The sequence below is a fragment of the Brienomyrus brachyistius genome, chromosome 12 (assembly GCF_023856365.1).
Source record: "Brienomyrus brachyistius isolate T26 chromosome 12, BBRACH_0.4, whole genome shotgun sequence".
Classification (NCBI taxonomy): Eukaryota; Metazoa; Chordata; class Actinopteri; order Osteoglossiformes; family Mormyridae; genus Brienomyrus; species Brienomyrus brachyistius.
In genome coordinates, this window is record NC_064544.1 from 23418905 (window position 1) to 23441547 (window position 22643).

Below are 22643 nucleotides of genomic sequence, written 5' to 3' on the forward strand. Positions count from 1 at the left end.
TATTGATTGGAAGAGCTCATACACTTGTTTGCAAGTTGTATTGTTTGAAGGTAAAATTTGCTTTTGTTTCATATTTTAAATGTTTTGGCATGGTTAGAGCCTTTTGCAAACAAAATGTGTCACTTTGACCACAAGTGCCACTGTTTAGACCTGTGTGTCACCTGTTTTGAAAATGTGGAGATTGAGTTGACTGCTGCATGAAAGCAATCAAGAAAAACTATAGTTTACATCGGAAAATACTGAGAGTACACTGTTCTATTGACAACATGGCTAAGCATTTTAACCATCTTGTTTGTGAAAACTTCACTGACATAAATATTTACTTTTGAGGGACAAACTAAGGATTTGAGAAAGTTCCAGGCTTTTGGAAGTAATCAGTCCATCATGTGGTGTTGTTTGTATGAATTGTTTTGAGAAATGCACTTACCGTTTTGCAAATGTTAAGGATGATTCAAGAAATTCACCAAAGCAACTGACGTTGAATGGGGCCAGAGTACAAAAACCTTAGATATAACTACATTTGCTGCTGACTTCATTCAGAGGAATGGATTTTTATGGGATCTGCTCTTGTGTGCTGAGCAGTAGCAGTCTTTGGCCTCCCTGTGGGGCGGCCTGCGTGGGGCCTTCTGAAGCTGCCTGGATGGGACAGTAGGGGCACACTCTTTGGATACAAAGGAAAGGAAAAAGGCAAGGATGGAGATACAGAGGCAGAGAGAGGCATGGGTGTCGACAGACCAAGGCGGGGCTGTGGATAAGGAGGCAGGGATGGAAGCAGGCCATAACTACAGGTGTTTCACTTCTGAAGAATAGTTTCTTTCTGTATATAATGAGGCAGCATGAGGTGGTAGAGCTGATCCAAGGCAGGTGGCACTGTACGTCAGCATGCTCATTTATCATCATAGCAATATAACAATCCTTCAGCATGAAGTAGGACTCTAGGATGAAGCTTTTAATTCAGATGATTTCTATATCAAGCCTTCATCATTGGCTCCCCAAACTCACGCCTCCTTTCACGCCCATTGCCAGTCAACTTTATCAAAACCCAATCAACAATGCAACTTGCAAGCACAGGTGGAAATACACAATGAGCATAAAGCTGTGAAGGAGCCAAGTACAAGCACTGATTGGCTGAGCTTGCAGTAAGTATCTAGGTAATAAGTACTAACTTCCTGTCAGTACAGATGCTCAGGTTCTGAGTGCCACACAACACGTGTACAAGTGCACAAGTGTCAAGATGCAGATTTCACTCAAGCATCACCGGCATCTGTTAAGCTTTAAAAAACAGTAGATAAAGTCAGACTTTCGTTACAGCTGGAAAGCATCCAGTGAGAAAAAAAAGAGTATGTCAGACATTTTTGACATCACAAAAGATTGAGTAGAAATACTGCAGTAGAGACAAGCCGGGTCTCGTAAGTGCTGAGCATGAAACACAGAGGGCCACCATGCCCAGCACTATCTCCGTTTGTTTATACCAGGCCACCATTGCCAGTCCATGATGTCACCATGCAATGAAGATTAGCAGCTCGCGTTACAGGGGAGCAGAGCTGAGCAGAGCTTTAAGGCCGCCTTCCCGGGAAGCAGCATGATGTGAGGTGGGGCTTAGATTTCACAACCGACACATGTAATCGCACTGGGGGGGGGCTCTGCGATGCCGCTCCCACACACACAGACACACAGAAACAGTAAGCGTGTTGTGTGTGTGTCTGTGTGGTAAGCAGGTGGGTGGCATTTGCCCCATGCTCAGTCCACAGTTCAGCAGCTATGACCTGACCCACAGAACAGCCCCTCCCCCCACTAGGCCAGTAATACAAGGGGCAGGTAGGTGTTACAAAGTATTTATAATGATGTTGCAGCATAATTAACATAGATATTTGACTTAGTAAAACGAAATCACCACTAGATGGCACTCTGCTCAAAACAATTTTATTGCGCAAGCCTGGCCCTGAAATCCATTTGATTATAGTGAAGATCAATGTAGCTATGTTTATGATTATCTACCTCTTTTAAATGATACAAGACCTGCACGGATCATTCTTCTGAAACAACTCTGGTGGCTTTAAGAGGTTCACCAAAAGTCTGACAGAGGTGAAAGGTCACAGGCTGCTGGAGGCCCAATGAATGAGCACTCCTGTTTGTGTGGCTGTGTGTATATGCCCTGTCTTTAGGCCCTTTAGGTCATGGTTCCATTCAGCCGCATTAAAGAAGCCATGGGGATCACTGACTGTCTCTGATTAGTCACTCATCTCCTCATATGAACTCAGCGGCTGTTTGCTGTCAGTATTCTCCGGGTCTGTAATCCTCATTAGCCTTTCACACATCTAACCAACCACAGATGGTCTTGCAGATATTACTACCAGGATTATCAATATAACCTTCATATGTGTTGTCCCCCATTACAGCCCAAATTTACTTATTGACTATTGTTAACAAATTTGAGCTCCCTGGCTCTATACTCTTACACTTTCCACATTTGATCTCTCCTCACGCCCCCTTCATTGTCTGCAGCCAATCAGGATTATCCATGTGTGAAGCCTTGACTCACCGCTTCGTGTGGGAGAGGGGAAGGTCTGTGAGGCTGATTCTCTCCTGCCATCCACTGCACCTGTTATCAGGTGAGGATCATCTCCATCCAGGAGAGTGACTAATCGCTCCAGGTCATATCTTGCAAACTATTCTTTTCTTTGTGCTGCCATCTCCTCTTTGAGAACAAGCAGAGTCTAGCCTGGAATCCCAGAATGCCTCAGTCCGGCTTCTGAAGTGGGCAACTATAAATTATCCCTTTGTCTCGTCAGAGGGAAGCTTCTCTATGAGTCTTCATCCCACATCCCCACACGTTTCCTGACCAACTGTGTCAATCCCCTCGATTCCTTCCTGCTCTGCTATTTCCTGCCTTGGCCGTTAAACACACACCACAGACATTAGTAATGCCCGCATAGACACACAGACTTAAGACATAGCCAAGTTAAAACACAGGCTATGCCCCATAGTTTCCCTTTTTAACTGGTTAACAAACATATGCATCACTCTAAAGTGACAATAACTTTTATATGTAGGGTTTACCAAGAAATTCAACACAAGATACATGTAGTTTTTCGAGTGACTTTTTGTACAGTAAGCAGGACAATAGAATATACTGCCAAATCTCATGCTGACTGTCGTCAACGTTTTGAGCCTGACTTTTAGACCCTGTGTATTCCTTCATTCACCCATGTGGCATTACGCAGCGAGGCTGAACTGCCCAGGAATGTTCCGGCAGGGAACTTGGCAGTGCCCGGAGCTGTGACATATTCATCAATGGCTTCTTAGCGTCCCCCCCCCCATCGCTTTGAGAGAAGCTCATAAATCCCTCATCGTCTCAGCTGGCACTGCTAGCTTCCCGGTGGGTCTTAACTTAGCTTTGGACATGCAGAGCGCTGTTTCGCTAACGCTAACCGATGGAGGTTTGCAAAAGAGTCATGGTGCCAGCTAGCAGCTGCATGTGGAAGCGAACCGAAAATGTTAGCCGCCGTATTGCGTACTGTTGTTTGAATTTATCTCATTAATGTTGCATCTGAACATGTGCATAACCTCTACCAACACAAAGTCAATAAAAAGCACGTTTGAGGTGGTCATATATTTCAAACAACGTCTGAACAAACTGAAATCAAAAACACTGGAGTGAAAAATCAGTGGCATCCCGGAAATGGCACCCTCTTCATTGTCTATCATGCCGCAACCCTAGAGGGCAGAATTTTTCGATGCAGCAGATCCACATACAGCACGCAAATAAATGCAGTGTGGCCTGGACTGGAGTCATTTTAATGGAAGTTGCTCTCTTCTGTAACAGCCACTATTGGTGTAATACAAGCAGTGGCACAGCATGCCGGTAACTGCATAATTAGTCCTGCTGACCAACCCCAATGTGTCACACTTGTGTCAGCGAATCATGGACAATGCGTGGGATCAGAACAAAGGAAAAAGTCCTCAGGGAGTCTGCGCAGACAGTGCGGCGAAACAGTGATCACGATTATGATTATGGCTCAGATGACATCGTATTGCTAAAACAGCATGGATTCCATTGATCTTGTTTGAAATATATGGCCTCTTCTAGTGACAACACGGCTTATCATATCATGCACAGCTAGGCAGTTAAGGTAAATCCACATGTGTTTTTTATCAATGTTGGAATTCAAAATAAGACTATGAGGCTAGACGTCCACACATGGCTGACAGACAGCAGAGGATGCAGCAGCATGAGCCAGTCGCCAGTGAGCTTCTCATGCAGTCATTTCCACAGCACACTCTCTGGCATCATTCTTGTAGAGTTCCTGGCTTCTAATGGCTCTTCCCTGTCATTCAAAGCCAGACCTTGAAAAAAACTCACTTCTGGGAAGCGAGGAAGCTCGTGAACAGTGTTCCAAGCCGACTGGAGTGCGGGCGTCTCCTGCAAAACTGCTGCCAGCAGCTGGTGTGGTGGTCTCACGCCGTACTGAGCGATTCTCCGCAGGACGTCGCGGAGTGTGGTGACGTCTTGGCAGTGACAGTGTTTATGGACCTCAGCATCGGCTCGGGGTTGGACCGAGGCTGCACTTCCTGCTCTGCTTCTCTCTTCTCAACCAGCGCCAGCTGTAACTTCAGCCGTTGCCCTCACCGAAGACACAGGGCCCACAAACATGCCATAAGGGACCCCGCTGCTGAGGGGAGACGCGCCCCAGCATCCTCAGATGCAGCCCCCTTACTCCTGTGATTTTTCAGTTGCGTCAAAAGGAGCACGTCATTACGAAAACGACCGATGAGCTTCTCCATGCTTGATTTAACTACTTGTGTCCTCAATAGCAGTTGGACGATTCAAATCCATCACCTGTAGGCATAAGAAAGGGTGCAAGAAAGAAAAATGCATTTTAAATCAAATATTTCCTTTCTTGGCACTTCCCAGAGAGAGCAAACAAACATGATCAAAAGAATGAATATTTTCCTCAGATATAATAAATATCATAAGTACAATATAATCAATCCATCTGGAAGTGCTAGATGAAATTATACAGATGATATATCATTCCAAAAGCAGCGTGGTTCCACTGAGAATTCTGAACTGGGTGACATATGAATATGCAGCTTTTCCTTTTCATAAATCCACACTCACACAAAACAAGGGCTGCAGAAATAAGCCCCCAGCGTCCCGGCTGTCAGGGGGTCCCCATCCTCCAGCACGTTACACACCAAGCCAGATGATCTCAGGGGACTCCCCAATTTGTCACCGAGCCCAGTAACAAGGTGTTTACCCGTGCGGCCGGTGCATGGTGACGTGATGGACAACGCTCTGGCTAATCTCAGCATCTCGGACAAATTACAGCACTGTTAGGAAGCCCAGAACCTGCTGCTTTTTACCCTTTGAGGAATTACTGCCCTTCATTAATCTGTTCTCATCTTGGAATAACTTTCCACTGCTGATCCCCACGACGGAGACCAGCTAAAAATAACGGAGCCATTTGCGGTCAGCCTTCATCTGAAACACATTTACGGGGTCAGCTCCCCGAACGTATGCAAAGGCACCCCACACCCAAAGCAAAAGGATAAATAACATGAACAAATTGTTTGGAATACTTGCTGACCACAGCGGTCAAAACTACTAATCGTAACATTCCTGCTTTGCTCAGATGATGGAAACTTTTTTTAATCTTCATGTTTTCTAGAAATTTCTCAGATTATTTTTCACTATGATGATTGTATTACTATTATTATTGTTATTATTATTAATGTACCACTTCACAATGAGTACCCTTATAAAGAGTTTATGAATGGTTTATAATCAGGTTATTAATCAGGTTGTAACACTAATCATTAACAGACATTATTTTTTTATTAATAAGTTACTACCAAAAGGGAGCTTTAGTGTAAGGTGGTACCATTATTATTAGCAGTAGTATTAGGGGTAATTCATGGTATCAGTTTTATTACTATTTTTGTTGCCTTCATGCTGTATAAAATGATACAGCGAAGCACTAAATTAGCAGACGTACCTTAAACTGTGCTGTGTTGTCCATGGTGAGATAAAGGGAGTGTGAAAACACACAGGGTATGACTAACCTGAGCTGTCAGTCACTGACTGGTTTAATCCAGTGGGAACTGAGAAAGTGACCAATGGGAAGCGGGTTAAATCAGTTAGCGGTTGACAGTGTACAATAATCCTGCAGTAGTAGGTTTCCTCCCCTCACGGGAAATGAGCCACATAGATAAACAAAGTTACAGTGGTCTGACTGGCAAGTACAGACCCTTTTCATTTCTATCTCAGGAGACAGACAGCCATCAGACATCGATGCGAGATTCAAAGCTATGGATTTAATCAGCAATGTGTCCAAAGATTTGACGTGAAATCAGTCTAGAGCATATGAGGGCAGATTGAGTTTAAATGAAATAACAATTTGAAGGCCTTTAAACTAACTACATGTGGACTAACGTAGAGACCTTGGTAGCTTTACTTCTCAGATCAAAGTCCGTCAGCATCTCAGACAGGCTGGCAGGAGGGCTGCGGTTTAGGAGTAACGAGGGCCGGCTGTAGGTTTCCGTATGGGGCTCGCCCATGTAACGGGGTTGGGGGAGACAGTGACAGGCCACATCACATGACAACCGCCTGCCGTCGGATGTAGGCATCCTGTGGAGGAGCAAGGGGAAAATGGGAATCCCGCTCCGCACTCTTCCAACCCCTTACAGCAGCCGCGTGGGAAGCCGGCCCGGAAAGAGTACATAAACCCCCCCAGAGCAGAAATCCAAAACAATGACATTCCCCATTATGTATGTTTAGTCTGGCCAATTATCTGCTTCTTCTCATCACTTGACCTTGAAGCCAAGGGGCCCATCTGGATGTTTGGGGGGGAAGAGATGGGGTTTATCAGGCTCCAGTAGACTCAACCAGTTAAGACCCTCTATCCCAACGACATTCAGCAATACCCATCTGAATAGCTGCACCAGGAACCAGAGTAGGAAGCAGAATGAATGAACGGACAGATAGACATCAATCCATCCAGGTAGCAGATGAAGGCTGTATCCCAGCCCCAGGCAGCAGAGTGCTCCGAAGTTCAGCTGCAGTCCCTGTAACGATATCCTGTTCTATGACTGTGCGTCTGAAGGCTTCTCAAACCTGAAGCCTTTCCCTCAGTTTCTCCCCATGTGTGTTCAGAGGCAGTTCACCCACAGCGTCCCTTCTTCCAGCAAATGTCTCCATCCAGTTTTACTTTATCAGCAGCTTGCTAAGTCAGTGCCCCCTCTGAAGATGTCACCTGTAGGAACGACCAGCCCCGGACAGTGTTGTTTGGGCCTTTTCACAAACAGTATACTTCCTCATCCTAGAACTTTTCCTGCTGATTGCTGCTTGAAACAGAATGAGTTTCAATTACCCAGGTGACAGTGTATGTATAGAGATTGTAGAGAAATTATAGAATAATGCTTCTGACTGAAATTTTCTAACACTGCATAGATATCAATTCCATTTAGATTAAACTTTTATGATCTTACCTCAGGCACTAAGGATTTAAATATGGGGCCCAGAGAGAATAATTACTCAGAGACAAACAGCATCAGACTACTGAATTTTGATATACTGTCTGAATTGTATAGTTGCTCCAAAAAGCAGACATCACCCGTAATATAACAGTACTGATGATTATTCCAACAGTATGGCTGATTAGCCAGAATGCAGCACATGTTGTGACAGGGTATGACAAAGGTGAGACAATCCATGTAACAGCTCTCAGCGAAGAGGTTTATTTAACAAAACAGGACATAAAGGGACAACCAGAAAACAAACAGACCACAAGGAGTCAAAACTAAATTATAGCAGGGAACAACACTGGGAACAACAATACCAAGGGTAGACAGAAACACAGGAAGCTACAGCAACTCACACAAGGCAACGACAACTAATAATCATACGGCAAGACATGGAAACAGCCACTATAAATGACTGAGAAACAGAACAAGAGCAAGCACTTAAATACACAACTAACAAGAGACGATGCAGGACAGGTGAGAACCATATCCAAATCAATCAATCACTAAGGAATCGGGGCAACAAGGAACAGGTGTGGTATACTACAATTAACAGGCACTAGAGACTAGGAAACGTTAACAAACACTGAGGGTTGTCTACAAAAGGAGAGACTAGGAACACAAGTAAATCAGAACGCAAGGCATGCGCAGGGTAACCATAAAACAAGAACAAAAAGTAAAGACATATATAAACAATACTACACAGCAGGGGATAAAATAAAACCAATACTAAACAAAGGTATGAACTTATCATGGAAGGGCTACCTGTTTCCAAGCCATACACTCAACAAGCAATGGCACACAGCAGCCCTAGGGCAACAGCCAACAGGATGGCCACCGAGAACTGCTAGCCAACCAGGGAAAAGGCAAATGGATACAGCCAGACAGGCACTGACCCTGACAGCACAGTTATCAGAACATGCCTTATTAGAGGCCTTGCTTGGCACTTCTCTGTCTGTATGCATTCCTCTGCAGATGAGCGGACAGCCAATCACATGGCTCCGTGTGCACCTCCAATCCCAGACGTGTCGGCCCTTTAAAAACAGTTTGTGGCCATTGTGCAGCTGTGAATAGGCACTTATTGTTCTCGACAGAGACGTCTCCAGCTCCTTCACACGTTTCAGAGCTTTTCCAGAGACTGTTTATGTGTTGAGGGCAGCTCGGCGTGGAGCTTAGAGCCTAATGGACTGTATAAGAGGGGTCTGCAGTCGCTCAGCTTGCATTCAGCTGTACAAACACAGGGCGCCATCGCTCTCTCTCCACTCCACCTCGCCCGCTCTTTCTCTCGCTCCCTCTCTCCCACTGTCTCTTTTGCCCACCTTTCCCCCCCAGCACCCATCCTACCCCGTACCAAGAGGACTCTTCCCCCGGCTGCCGACGCCCCCCACCTCAGTGCCTTCTCTCCTCCATTTCTCACTCTCTCTCTCTCTCTCTCTCACATTCACCCAGCCGACACTCCCCAGGACAGCTTCCCTAAACATAGCTCAGACCCTCAGAGTACGCACTGTATCACATCCAACCTGTTTATTTTCATATCCTCCCCATGCAGCCTAAAGAAAATAATACAGGGGCACCTAGAAGAGACAACAGCTACAGAAAGCACTTTTCCGCACAGTCACACTGCTTTGTGATGGAAATATTTACGCTGCCGAGAGACCTCAGAGGCCGATGGGGCTGCTGTGTGCATGACAGGCGGCTTGTTTGTTTAAACTCCAATGCTGTACAGGAATATCAAGTAAGAAAAAAACGAAAGATAGACACGTTCCCCCCTTATTTTAAAGCTGCTACAAGCATCACGTTATGGGCAGGGATACGAAGTCCCATAACAAACATATTTCAGACTTTTCAACACTTACTCCCCAGAGAGTGATAGACACGGTCCATGTACCGTCAATGTGGACCACACACACACACACACCCACACACAGGCGCACACACACACATACATACACACACACAGGCACACACAAGTTGGTCTTCCTATCTAAATGGGGACCGTCCATTCATTTCTATGGGAAAAACCCTACTCCCAGTCATGACCCTTTTAACCCCTACGCAGCCGTAACCTTAACCATAAGTAACCAACTAAAATATAAGACTTTTGGCACTTTTACTTTTTTGATTGCATTCACAGATTTTTATAAAATTCAGGTTATCCAAATGGGGGACCTGAAGAAGTGTCCCCAAAAGTAAGAATCTTTAGGTTATACTGCACTCTGGGGACATTTTGGTCCCCAAATGTGATCTATGCAAACCCTCACACACACGCATACACACACAAACACAAACATACACACACATATACTAATACTTATATCTTTGTGGAGGCTGTCCATTCATTTCTATGGGCAAAACTCTCATCTCAGGAATGACAACCTTTACCCTCTACGCAGCCCAAATCATAACCATGAGTAACCAAACAAAATACAGACTTATAGTTTGATCGCAGTCACAGATTTTTATAAAACTGAATTTCCCCTTGTGGGGACCAAAAAAATGGTCCCCATAACGTCAAAATAACAGGTTTTTATCACACTGTGCGCACATTTAGTCCCCACAATGTAATGTATATCTGACCCACACACACACACACACACACACACACACACACATCAAAGGTCTTCTAATTGCTGTATTATTATTCCCTACTTACATAGTTCATTATTGCTAAAAATACCAGGCCTGGATATTTGCTGTGATGATTCTGTATTTATTTTCTTTATCTTGTTCTAATGTCATGGACTGCATTCAATAGCCAGTCTCTGTATTATACTAATGAACTAGAAAATTTGTGGATCGTAAGATGTTCTTTGCATTATTAAGCAGATTCACAAATACGGAGGCAAAAGACCGCAGCTTTATATGAGAGATTGCCCAGTTTGTTTCTGTTGGGGGAGGGGGGGGCTGCAGGCTCGTTCTCCCCCACAAACAAAGCGTGAAATGATGGATCCTGATTTTGCTCCTTGGTAACAGCTGGTGGACACACGCAGCCTGGACCATCACGCCCCCCAGAGGCTGCGGCTAACCTCTCGTACAAGCACCTGAAAAAACACATTTACTTCGTTCAGCAGCGTCCAAGAAGAAACGCATTCGGGTTAAATATAGATGTAATATTGCTCTTGTCCCATGGACTCCAAATAAATTAAAGATGTCATTCTTGGAGGAAGGATACCAGTTTTAAATGATATGTTGTGTCCGTTATGATAATGAGTCTTCTTTGATTACGAATCGCCTTTTAAAATGTTACAGGCCCTAATGATCAGAGCACGGCGCCTCAACCAAACTGCAAGGCAAGCAGAACAGTTGCACTCAAGCGCTGCTTGGGTAACTGGGAAAGACCGCCCCTCTTTCCCCAACTCTGGGGTTAAGACTACTGTGTAGTGAAAATCTGCTGCTGGTTGCATAAATAAAAGCTCAATGTCCAGGGCATAAGCACATATTACCATGCAGATACGGAAAAGCACACAGGGGACTGACTGCGCCCACTTCTTGCTGGGGTGATGCTGGGGCATGGGGTCCTGGGGTATATTTTAAATTATTAGTCAGTTAAATTAAGGGCTTTTAAATACTCATTTCGGGAGACTTAAAAAATAACAACTGCAGCACATATTTAAAGAGAAATATTGTTCTTAATTGGTATTTCTTGGTTCTTGTCAGGGTTAGCCAGTGCAGTACAACATGGGACTGACATCATTTCCAGCTCTGCTCACACCTTCATGCAAAGGCCACTGTAGGTGTGAGAATGAGGGGGGGGGGCTCTGCTACCCAAAATTAAGGAGCCAGCCTCAAGCAATAGGGATCCCTGCCCACTGTAGGCCAGACACTTTGGGGGGGGGGGGCATCCAGCCTGACATGGAACAAGCAGAGGTGGTTCTGAGTCCAAATGACAAGCAGCTTACACCGCTCCATGTGCACATACAACCCAGCTAAAGACAGACACTGCCAAAGCATCTTTAAGGTAAACAAGCAGGCGTATGGAAGGGCACCCCTAAAGGGGCTTCGCAAGGTCCTTCAGCCAATAACGGCATGCAACCACTGTCAACAGCCTTTGCGGACGTTTCCGGCACAAACTGCGCAGATGATGTTGTTTTTCCAGGTTTTCACCCTTGTATAACTCACTGTGCTGAGTCTGTGTTGGCCACAAATGCAAGAAAATGTGGATGGTGACCGAAGCTCGGAGTAGACAGCACTAGTCGACGACAGATTCACGAGCTAATAATGATGCACAGAAAAGAAAAACAGTTTTGAACTTTTATTCCCATTAATCTACACCGTGCCACTCGTTTTACAGTAAAGCCATTTAAAAGCTATTCTACTTCCAATATGGAGCTAAACTAATATAATTTACAAAGAAATACTAGCCTGTGGTTAAACTTTCCATTTTGCTGACCGTAATTTTTTTGGTATTTCAGATGGCTTCATTTTATTTTATTTTATACTTTTTATTTTTATTTTATGGTATCATGAAACGTTTAGTCAGTGCTGCATATGAAACTGCGGGAATTAATTTGACTTTAAAGGTGATGATGATCGTAAAATAGGAATGTAGAAATTAAAACAAATACTTTTAGTTGCGTGGCATGTTCGGTAATGTAATCAAAATGAAAATGCACCAAGGTAGCCGATATATATACCTCATTAATCATGAAATGCTGTCTGACTCAGATAAGAGTTTCACCTATAACAATTCAAGAATCTTATATATAATATTTAATATTACTATAATCCTACTGTACACACACAACAGTTCATATATGGTTAATTCCATGTGTGTAAACATCCTGCTTGATGCTATATTTAACCTCAGGATTAGACAGCAATGACTTTGCATCATCTAGTGGCTGATTGGTCATGTTCTGGCGGCGGAGCAGTGAGGCAGGCGGACAGGACGGGATTCTGAGGTCTGCTGGGCTGCAGGCGGCCGGCCCGTGTGCAAAAACGCCACGCCAGAGGGAGTCTTTACTGCACCTCCGCAGATCGCAAAGCACCCTTTAGCTAACAGGATCCTGTGTGTTAACTGTGTCTGAAATATTTACACAAGCACCACACAGCTAATGTTACTGGGCACAGAAAGTAGTTAAATTCGAAGAAGAAAAATGCTAATTCATCCATTTTTAAAAGTCAAAAGGGCAGCCGTTTGATTCTGCTTCCTGGTAGAAACAAACTCCTACAGTCAAGCAGACTTCAGTGATATTTTGTCCTTGAGCACCTCCGACATCTTCTGGACATCAGGAAACAATATCTGTTTGTGTGTGTGTGTGTGTGTGTGTGTGTGTGTGTGTGTGTGTGTGTGTGTGTGTGTGTGTGTGTGTAACCAGAGAAGCCATGTAAAAAGAGCACATAAAATGTCAAACGCCCAGTCAATGAACTGGCTCCCCAGGTATGTCAGTTGCAAGAGGCAGGATGTGAGGGTCAGCCAACCCCCCCCCCCCCACCCCAAAACCAGCAACTATAGCAACCACATCACCAGATGACACTTGACCCAGCCGTGGCATTTCTGCGGTGTGGAAAGCCTGGTGCAACGTTGCAGTGACGTAGAAAATAACATTATGCGCTTTGGTTCCGTTTATCTACACGGATGCCCCGCTAATGCTTTCCTGTCAAAGATACAATTTACCGCAAGGGGGTAAAAAATGTATTAAAGATTCAGAGTACATCGCAGGACTGAATAGTAAACTTACACCGAGGATATGCAATTATGTTAATCACTCGAGCCGTCATATGAACAAAATTTAAATGTCACATATCTCTTTAGAAGTGCCAAGATTTTGCATAATTCATCACAGTCCTTGACACACACCGTCACACTCTGACCTTGTGCTCCAGCAGAGGGCACCCTACTTCTGTTTTTCATTAAGGTAATGGTCTTTTTAGTAAACTACCAGTAAGCCACGTATTAAATCAAAACATCTACAAAATCAAAACAACTACAGAAACCTACAGTCAAACAACTTATTTCTATAATTAAATGTATTTCCGTAATTATAATACCTTTGGAATACATATAAACTTCATGTAGGCTGCATACGTCTAATCAATTCAAGAAAAATGAGACGTGATGAAACAATGCAAAATATCTTACAAATGTATTCTAATTACAGAAATAGTGTTCATTATAGAAATAAGTTGTTTGTCAGATTTTTCATATAACTGATAGCTTGCTCTTCAAAGCTCTTTCATGGTGGTTGGATTCGGGGCATGTCACAGAAACACACCCGCTCTCTGAGCTCATTCTTGGTAGACTGACCCCGATGCGGGTTTTAGTGTCTGGAAACCCACTTCGGCATTGGGGTCCCAGAAAAACACAGTGAGGGATGCTGGTGAAAGGGCTACCTTATAGGAGCCTACCTGTTATAGGGACAGGCTACACTGCTTCACCCTTTTGTGTGAATATTTACAATTAGAAATAATTCCATTGTGGAAAGCATGGCCGCTTCCCTGCAGGGTGACGGTGGCTGGATGGGGTAGGTCGCGCTCCGATACTCACTGGGGTGAAGTGGTCCGTTACTTTTGGGACTTTTGGGCTCGTCCAGCTGTTCGCTCCTCTAATCCTAAACAGATGTCTTCATGTTTGATCACAAGGCTGCAGCAGTGACATGATGATGAGGGTCAAAGAGATGAGGCGTTTTGAGAGGACCCTCTTTTTTGTCAGTCTCGGCAATTCAAATACACCGCCGTCATCAGATATGCAGGGCATGAGAAATTCACGTGTGAGGAATTAATATGAACCACATGCTGTCTTCTGTCTATGTAGGCATAGTAACATTGCCATCTATCTATCTATCTATCTATCTATCTATCTATCTATCTATCTATCTATCTATCTATCTATCTATCCTATTTGGTTCATATTTTGCAGATGGATTTCTTTTGAAAGTCTGTCATAATAATAGCCGACTCTCTCTAAAAATGTCGGTGGCTTGTTTACCATGCTGGGGGCTTTCGAATATTGATCAATATGTTTTATGTTTTTTTCTTGTCAAGCCGAAACTAAATATTGTGCGTGTTGCTGGCATGAATCTCTTGTGCGTGATGTCGCTACAGTATTAGGTTAGCAAACTATGAACACGGAATATCTACTACGTCTTGCCAGATATGTTAAACGCTATCCGTTTTTGTTCATTCTGCCATTACTCTGTGTGACAGATTTCTGTCCGGCGACCTGTATATATATTTGCACGGAAAGATTAGTGGACAAATTGTAACCCCCCTCCCCCTTAATTTTATCGACCGACTTAAGAAAAAAAAACTTGGGCTTTCGTGTTTGCAATGGCAGAGCCGCCTAAGAAAATATTTGTTGCACTTCGACTGTTTATCATACTAAAAATATTTCTTCTGTTTTATGTCAAACCTCCTACTCTGAGGCACGTTTGACATAAATTGAAACTTTATGCTGCCTTTGCTTGATTAATAAACAGGGCGACTGTGTTCAAACACATAATCCATGCAAGTGCCGTTTAAAGAAAAAAGAAAAAAGGCTCCCTAAGTGGAGAATCGGCAGTCACAGGGGGGTAGTGCATTTCAGCCATGCTTATGCAGTCCGCTTACTTTGGAGCTACTACACCAGCAGATATAATGAAACAGTCAGTGACTTACCCGCCTCTCCCACTCCTCTTACCGGCAAGCCAGGCTCCCTTTGCCAGCCCTTAAACTCCAGAACCACAGCGCAACACTCTCCCATCACACCATAACCTGAGCAATTCATTCTATAAACTTCTGTCTTTTTTTTAATATCCCACAGTTGAAACAAATAAATCAGAGACTAAGTGCACTTTGAATAAAAAACAGCAGGTATGGGATTCATATCATTTAAACCATCACTGAAATGGGAAATCAAAGGTGGCAGACCCTGTTAGAATTATTTTTCTTTCGTCTGGCAAACATCTGGATTTCTCAACATCAGACCCCTCATCAACTTTAAAGGGTTTATTTCTTCCCAAACTGCGTTACACCCGAAATGCAGTCCGCCGCAGATTGTCGCGCATGCGCCGTATGCCACGCGTTTCTGTCGCCGCTCTGTCGGCGTCAAGCGCGCTGCGGGGTGCGAAGTGCGCGGTCCCCGGGCGGCCTCAGATAAACAAGTTCCCCGTTATGTCATAAGTGCCAGGGACGCGCTTCGCGTGCGCGCCGCCAGGCTGCGGCGCTGTCAAAAGCAGCCACTTTTCAGAGAGCGCTGAGGCTTAACAGGACGGACCCGTTTCAGATCGTATTTCTGAGTAATTATGGGTCTTTTGGAAATTTCTTCTCCCAAAAGTGCCGGTTGTATTGAAAGTAGGCTATTTTGTGAGAGCAGGTAATGAGTCGTTCTGAGGGTTTTTAACTTTATGTAAAGATCAGTTCAGAGACACGTGATAGGTGGGTCTCTAGAGACAGAAATAATTTACTTTTGCACAAAGAAGGTAACAAAATGGGACAGTAATTACAATAACAGTAATAAGAATACTAAGCGAAACAAACCCAAATCCAGCTTTTGCCTTATGGAAAGTAATGGAAAATGAGCAATGTGACTGCAATGAATTATCAAGCAATATGTACCAACAACAAAATATTAGTTTAAATACTACTTTGAGCAGCTGTAGACAGCCAACAGTGTATGCCTCGAACACGACTATAAGTTCTGCATACAGACGTCTATGAGGGGGACAGTGGTTCATGCCTCCAGGGTTCGAACCTAGCTTTCCCCAGTTGGAACTCCTGCTGTGTAGCTGTTGGGATTCCCTTCCATAACCCAAAGACTCAGACTAATCGGCATTTCTAAATTGCCTGTGGTGTTGGTGCCCATCTAATGGTGACCCTGCCTTGTACCCTTCGGAGAGATTTTCTGTGACTGTACTGGATAAAGGGTTGATCCCACGAATGGACGTGTCTTAGATCTACCTCCGTGTTACGCATCAGTGTAAACCTATTCTGACATAGATTTTCTAAAGTATTTGTATTGTATGACAACAAAGCATATTTCACACCCCACGTACCCAAAGGCAGTTAGATCAATTTTGTGAATGGAAGACGAGCAGACGGATTTGCATGGACAGGGTGTGGCTGGTTGTGTTCCGTTCATTCAGTTACGATGCTGTCGGCTTCCTGCTTGTAAAGTGCACCATGACACAGTCAGAGAAGACTGAAGATCCAGGCAGGTGTAAGTCAGAGCGTAATAACTGCTCTCATAAGCAGAACTCTCCTCAGGCTTGTGTCACCCATCCCAGTAAACCCAGAGCTTGCTGCAAACAGCTCCCATCTCCCATGTAAGTAGTATATGTATATATATGTATACAGCATGTATGTTGTATATGTATATATATGTGTATATATATATTTTATTTTTTTCCCTCTTTAAAGTATCTTCTAAAAGCTGCAAATTTCCAGCCTCTAATGACTGGATTCCTCAGTTTTAGCTTGAATATCATGTTTTTCATGTCTTACAGCTAGTCTGCATCCATCAAAATAAACAGGTAAATAATTTCCACACTTCTTAATGTAGCCTGGAACATGTGGCTATATCAGTCCCTTTGTAAATGACCCCTCCTGGCACTAGCAGGAGAATGAAATTCATAATAATAATGGATGGATGTCACAATGCCTTCAAAAATCATCTGGTGATTCAATCTGTCACATAATTTTTATAAAGTTAAGATTATAAAGCAAAATTTATTAATCTTTCAGACAGTAATGCTGCATATGGATTTCTAAATAAACCGGAACATCTTCACTATAAATGTGAGCTATAGGTGCTTCAAGCTTCAACGTCAATTGCCAGGGGAATGCTTGGGCGCTAACTGCTTACTCTACACAGACAAGCCCTTGACAGGACCACCTATAGACAAGGTGTTTATTGTCAGAGGGTGTGTTTGGGGCAGATGAGCTACTCCCGCCGATAGCTGGGGTTGCTGTTGGGGCTACGGCGCAGGGAGCTGAGGAAGGGCCACATTTTGGGACGGCTTCCGACTGCTGTCTCCCCCCGAGGTGTCGGTGTTATGACATGTGTACTCCTCTTCTGTTTTCTCTCACAACAAGTGCACTTCATCTTTCCGGGTGGTCAGACTCATAAAACAGGGCTTGATTTACATGCTGGGTTCACAACGGCCACCTTCCCTCTTCCTGTTTCACTTACCGGCCACTTCCTGTGGGTTCGTATCGGCTGACTAGGGTGATAAATAAACGCAGGGAGGATTAGAAGGGTTAAGCTTCACATTCGAAAGGCAGTCATTATTTATGAAGAATATGAGAAGTTTTGCTAAGCAACCATTCCTGACACGACAGCAGTTTAGAAAAGGTGTTTATGGGTGACTGACAGCCTTATAAACGTACTGACGGTGTATGAATGCTGTTTGTTTATATCTATATTTTACACTCACTGGAAAGCAATTGAAATCTCTTTGCTATTTTTATGTGAAGTAGCTCAGATTCAGCCTGGACCTTCACCAAAAAAAGACGAGTGACGTAAGAATAGTTGCTTGTGGCACTCTTTAGCATGCAGTGTGTGCATGTCCAGCATGTCCAGCGAGGGAGGTCTCATCCTGTAGCAGAATGCTGAGGATGAAGAGGCTAATTAGGCACAGAGATGTTTCTAATGGGTTCTCTCAAGACACCAGGGAGTAATAAGCACACCTGACAAAATAGGGCATCTGCCAATCTTACCAATCCCCCACCCCCCCTCCATGGCAAACACATTCTGCCTCGTTACTCGGCCATGTCCACTCAGCTTCCTGTATGAGGTGGGGTACTGGGGCGGGGGGTGGGGGGGCTCTAGTCATTAGTCTCCACATGGATATAGATGTTTTTTTTCTTAATTTGGCTGTAATAGACAAAACTGTATCAAAAAATCAACTTGTCAGAAGGACAAATATATTTTAGCATCTCTTGCTCGTAAACCCATATGTCAGATGAATCTTGCTTTCTCGAGGTGTCATCATTTACTTATGTTCAGAATACCTGTATTAACTTTTGTCAAAAATTCTATTTCGTTAGTTATCTGTAACTTTTATCAAAGCAATTTTTTTTTTCCTATGTGTTTTCCTATGTTCCTGTGTGTACAGAAGAGTAAAACACACAGAGCCAGCCAACCTTCCGGGAACCTTACGAATTACCCATCATGAAATCTGTTGCTCCTCTCTTTATACATACTTGTTTTCCTCTAGTCATTACTGGACTCCAGTGACCATTTGTAGTGTGAAAATCATTTATTAAAAATAACCAATGACAAATAGGGAAATGAGCCTCAGTAAGTCTAGTTGCCACTGTGGCCTCAGCACCTGGATGGAATTAAATACAGCAGTATCTCACGCTCTAGGAGTTAAAGGCTTCCGGACAACTTTGACAAAGAAAGTGACACTCATCTGTAATAATGGGGAATGTTCCATTCTCACTCTGGGCACCATGCAGCACTTTCTGGGATTGTCACAGTCTGTGAGAGTGACAATCCCACTCTATTGTGGTATCCTGTCTGCACACTGCCCCTATCTGACCAACATTCCGACTTATAGTGTACACACCACTACCCTCTGCTTCCTAGATCATCAGAGGAAGCACTATGAGAGTGAGGGAACCATCTCTGGGCATCCGGTCATTAGATTAAAGATACGTTTTATTTTCATTTTTTGTGTAGCTGGTAGAAGAAAATGTGCTGTTTGCAGTTTGGTGTGTGTGGGTTTCTGTATTTGTGAGGGGATTAATGAATGAATACGAACAACATAATAATAGAAAAATAATAGGATTAAAAATAATAATAATAATAATCATCAATAAACATCAATGTAGTGGTTTAGAGCAGTTGTTTCTCAGCCCAGTCCTCAGGGACCCCCCAGACAGTCTACATTTTGCTCCTTCCCTGCTCCCAGCCGGTCTGAACCACACAATGAAGGACACCGAATATCTGGTACAGGTGTGTTGGAAGCTAGGAAGGAGTAAAAATCTGGGGCACCCTCAAGGACTGGATTGAGAAACACCGGACAAGTGGATGGATAGATTATTATTATTATTATTATTATTATTATTATTATTATTATTGACGTCCAACTTCCAGCAACATACCATTAAGAAGCTTGCTGGGATCATAATTAAAAGCTGAATATTTTTTTTTTACATTCCGTAATTTGAATGTCTATATGCAGTAAGGAGAAAAACAATAAGGCATTTGTTTTAATAGTAACTGAGATGGTATCTTCTGGCAGAGTCTGTTGCTGTGTTTGTAGAGTTCACTCTGGGTTGGCATCCACAGCCTCCAGAATATTTGATGAGTGTTATGTTGATTTTGGATTCACTTTCTACCATCCTACCATCAGTTTCCTTCATTTAGGGCTTCATTTTGCACTTCAAAGTTTTGAGGCTCAGTGCTAATTCCTAAGACAGAGTACAATTAACTCTTTTGGGGGCAGTGTGTGGCTCTGCAGGATAAGTCTCTCTACTTGTGATTGGAAGGTTTCTGGTTTGAGCCCCAGCCTGGGAAGAATAGTGAGGCCACGGGCCCTGGAGCAAGGCCCTTAACTCCCAGCTCCATGGGTGCCACTGCAGATGGCTGCCCTTCACTGTCAAGCCTGCTCTCACCTGTTTGTGTGTCTAGCAGAGTAGGGTAGACAGAAAGAGAATTTCCCCCCAAGGATCATTGAAGTAGTATTACTACTATGATTACAGCTGAAGCAGTTATGTAAAGCCCCATGAACCCACCCCACCTCAAAAAAAAACCCTGTTCTTCAGGTGGCTGTGAACAGGCTGTAGCCTAAACAGGGTTTTGAGGGTCCCCAGGGTGGCCTCGGCTTTGGGGTTCCACTAGAGGTGAGCTCCCCTGACTTGGTGAAGAGAGGTGAGAGGTGCAGCCACAGTACTAAAACCATGAATGAACCTAGGGTAGAAATTGGAGAAGTCCAAGAAGCACTGCAGATCCTTCACTGTCTGGGGCTGGGGCAATTTCACACAGCTCTCACCTTCTCTTCATCCATTCCCACGCCCCCAGGTTGGATGTGATACCCCAGGAACTTTATGGTCGGGACGTGGAACTCCTTTCTCCTTTGACATAGAGGTGGTTATCTCGGAGGTATTATAGCGTTTGTTGGATATGTCCCACGTGGACATCATACGAGGGGGAATAGATTAAGATGTCATTTACATACACAATGGCAAATCGATGGAGCATGTCAGACAGCACCTGGCACATGAAGTTCTAAAAGATAGAAGGGCTGCTGACCAACCCGTACAGCATTACCAGATATTCATATTGTCCCGATGTCTTCCACTTGTCGCCCTCTCGGATGCACACCAGGTTGTACGCACTTCATAAGTCCTGCTTGGTGAAGATCTTGGCTTCACGAAGTTGCTCCAGGGCCTAGGGAATCTGGGGCAAGGGTTCCCGATGTTTCCGAGGGATGATGCGGTGGTAACCCAAATGTCTGGACTTTACGAAAGACATGGGTGAAGTCCACATATTCTCGCGGAATCTGGGCATGTCCTTCCGGCAGTGGACTCTCTACAGACAACACTCGACATGGTAATGAGATACAACTGGTGTGACATGACAGGGCCCACGTTAGGATTTCCCCCTTCACCCAGTCTATATGTGGGTTATGCTGTTGTAATCAAGGGTGGCCGAGGATGAGTCTGTCTTTGACAGAGGATAAGACCAGGAATCTCCTCCACATTGGTGATTCCCACCTGTATCCAAAGGGGGCAGGTGCGGTGGAGTACCTCACCAGCAGCCGGGGGGGGGGAGCCAGAAAATGCCAAAAGTACAGTACTTTAATGACAGAAAGAGTATTTTCTACTGAATCCAAAAAATGGCTGTACTAAATTATAAGCCTGGATGATGTGTGATATTAATACCAACATCTCATGTTATGCACCTGCAATTCTTACATTGCTAGTCAGGTAGATTATAGACTAGGCTTTCTCTTAATCATTTTTATCCTTGCTGTCGCGAAACAGAAGACAGTAGAAGGCACAGGGCTCTGAAACCATAAAAGTTTATTGAAACACAGGCACCCAGGAACAGAAGAGGTGGGCTGAAGCGGAGTCAGGGTCACGCAGCAAAAGGTCTTGAAAGCCAGGGAACTCAGTCCGATGAAGAGGGCACATGGCAGAGGGTTACACACGGCAGGGATCCAAGGACGAGGGGCAGAGATGGTAGCACAACACGGAGGTTGGATAAGGGCTGCATGGAGGACAGAGAAGAACTTGCTTGGTAAGTCGGATTGGAACATCAATACCTCGTGTTGGAGTAGTGCAGGGCTAGCTCTTTTATGTCTACTTCCGTAGGTCTTGTCGATCTCCATTGATTAGCCAGGGAGTTTGTGTGAGGGTTGTGACTGGGGCATGACACTTGCTGTTTAAATAACTACTAGACCAGTTTGAGAGAAATTTCTGAGGTCCTTTTCACTTTATAAATACCCCAATATTTTTTACAACAAAATCGATATATTTACAATAAAATCACATTGCTAGGACTGATGTAACAGGGCGAGCAAGCGGGGAATGAGAAATCAGGGTGGGGTACTCGGAAATCCAAAAGGCAGGGTGTTTATTACAAGAACGGCACAAAGACACGGTATAGACGTCAATGACAGACCTGGTTACAGAGATTTAGACGCGGACTTAAACAGACAGGACTGGATGAGTAAAACAGGAAACAGTTGGTAACAGGTGGGATGCACACAGGGTAGATGAGAGGGCGTAGTCCACATGAGGGCGGTACGAGCAGGTCATGGCAAGGACAGCACGCTATATGCTTTTTATACTGTTTGCAAGCTGTCCTAGTATATTAAACAAAATACTTTCTTTTCATGCTATCCAGATCTTTTGGTTTTATTTGTTCTTCTTTTTAGGACTTTAGGACTTTATTGACTTTATTGATCCCACAGTGGGGAAATTTGCGTGTTAACGCAGCTCCAGACAGCCAGCAAGAGAGAGTTTACAAGAGTAAAGAATATAAAAAGAATATAAAAAATACAAGTAAGAATACAAAAATAAAAATAATATAAAAAGATAGAGCACTAATACAATAGTAGTAATAATGCCTATGTGCACCCATACACTGTATGAACAATACTTCTGACAAGATCACATTATTTTATTTTATTACTTCATTTATCATTGTTTTCTGAGTTAACTTTTTTAAGATTCTGGTTGTAATGTAT

The 22643-nt window shown here is 43.9% G+C and overlaps 1 long non-coding RNA gene across 1 annotated transcript; it reads right to left on the bottom strand.

Annotated features, from left to right (window-relative positions):
- Window positions 1–3406: 3406 nt before the first annotated feature.
- On the bottom strand, window positions 3407–15366 carry LOC125704805 (uncharacterized). Its single transcript, XR_007381252.1, has 3 exons — window positions 15121–15366; window positions 14012–14107; window positions 3407–4840 (listed from the first exon to the last, which is right to left on the bottom strand). It is a non-coding gene; the product is annotated as an uncharacterized LOC125704805 (long non-coding RNA).
- Window positions 15367–22643: the final 7277 nt, after the last annotated feature.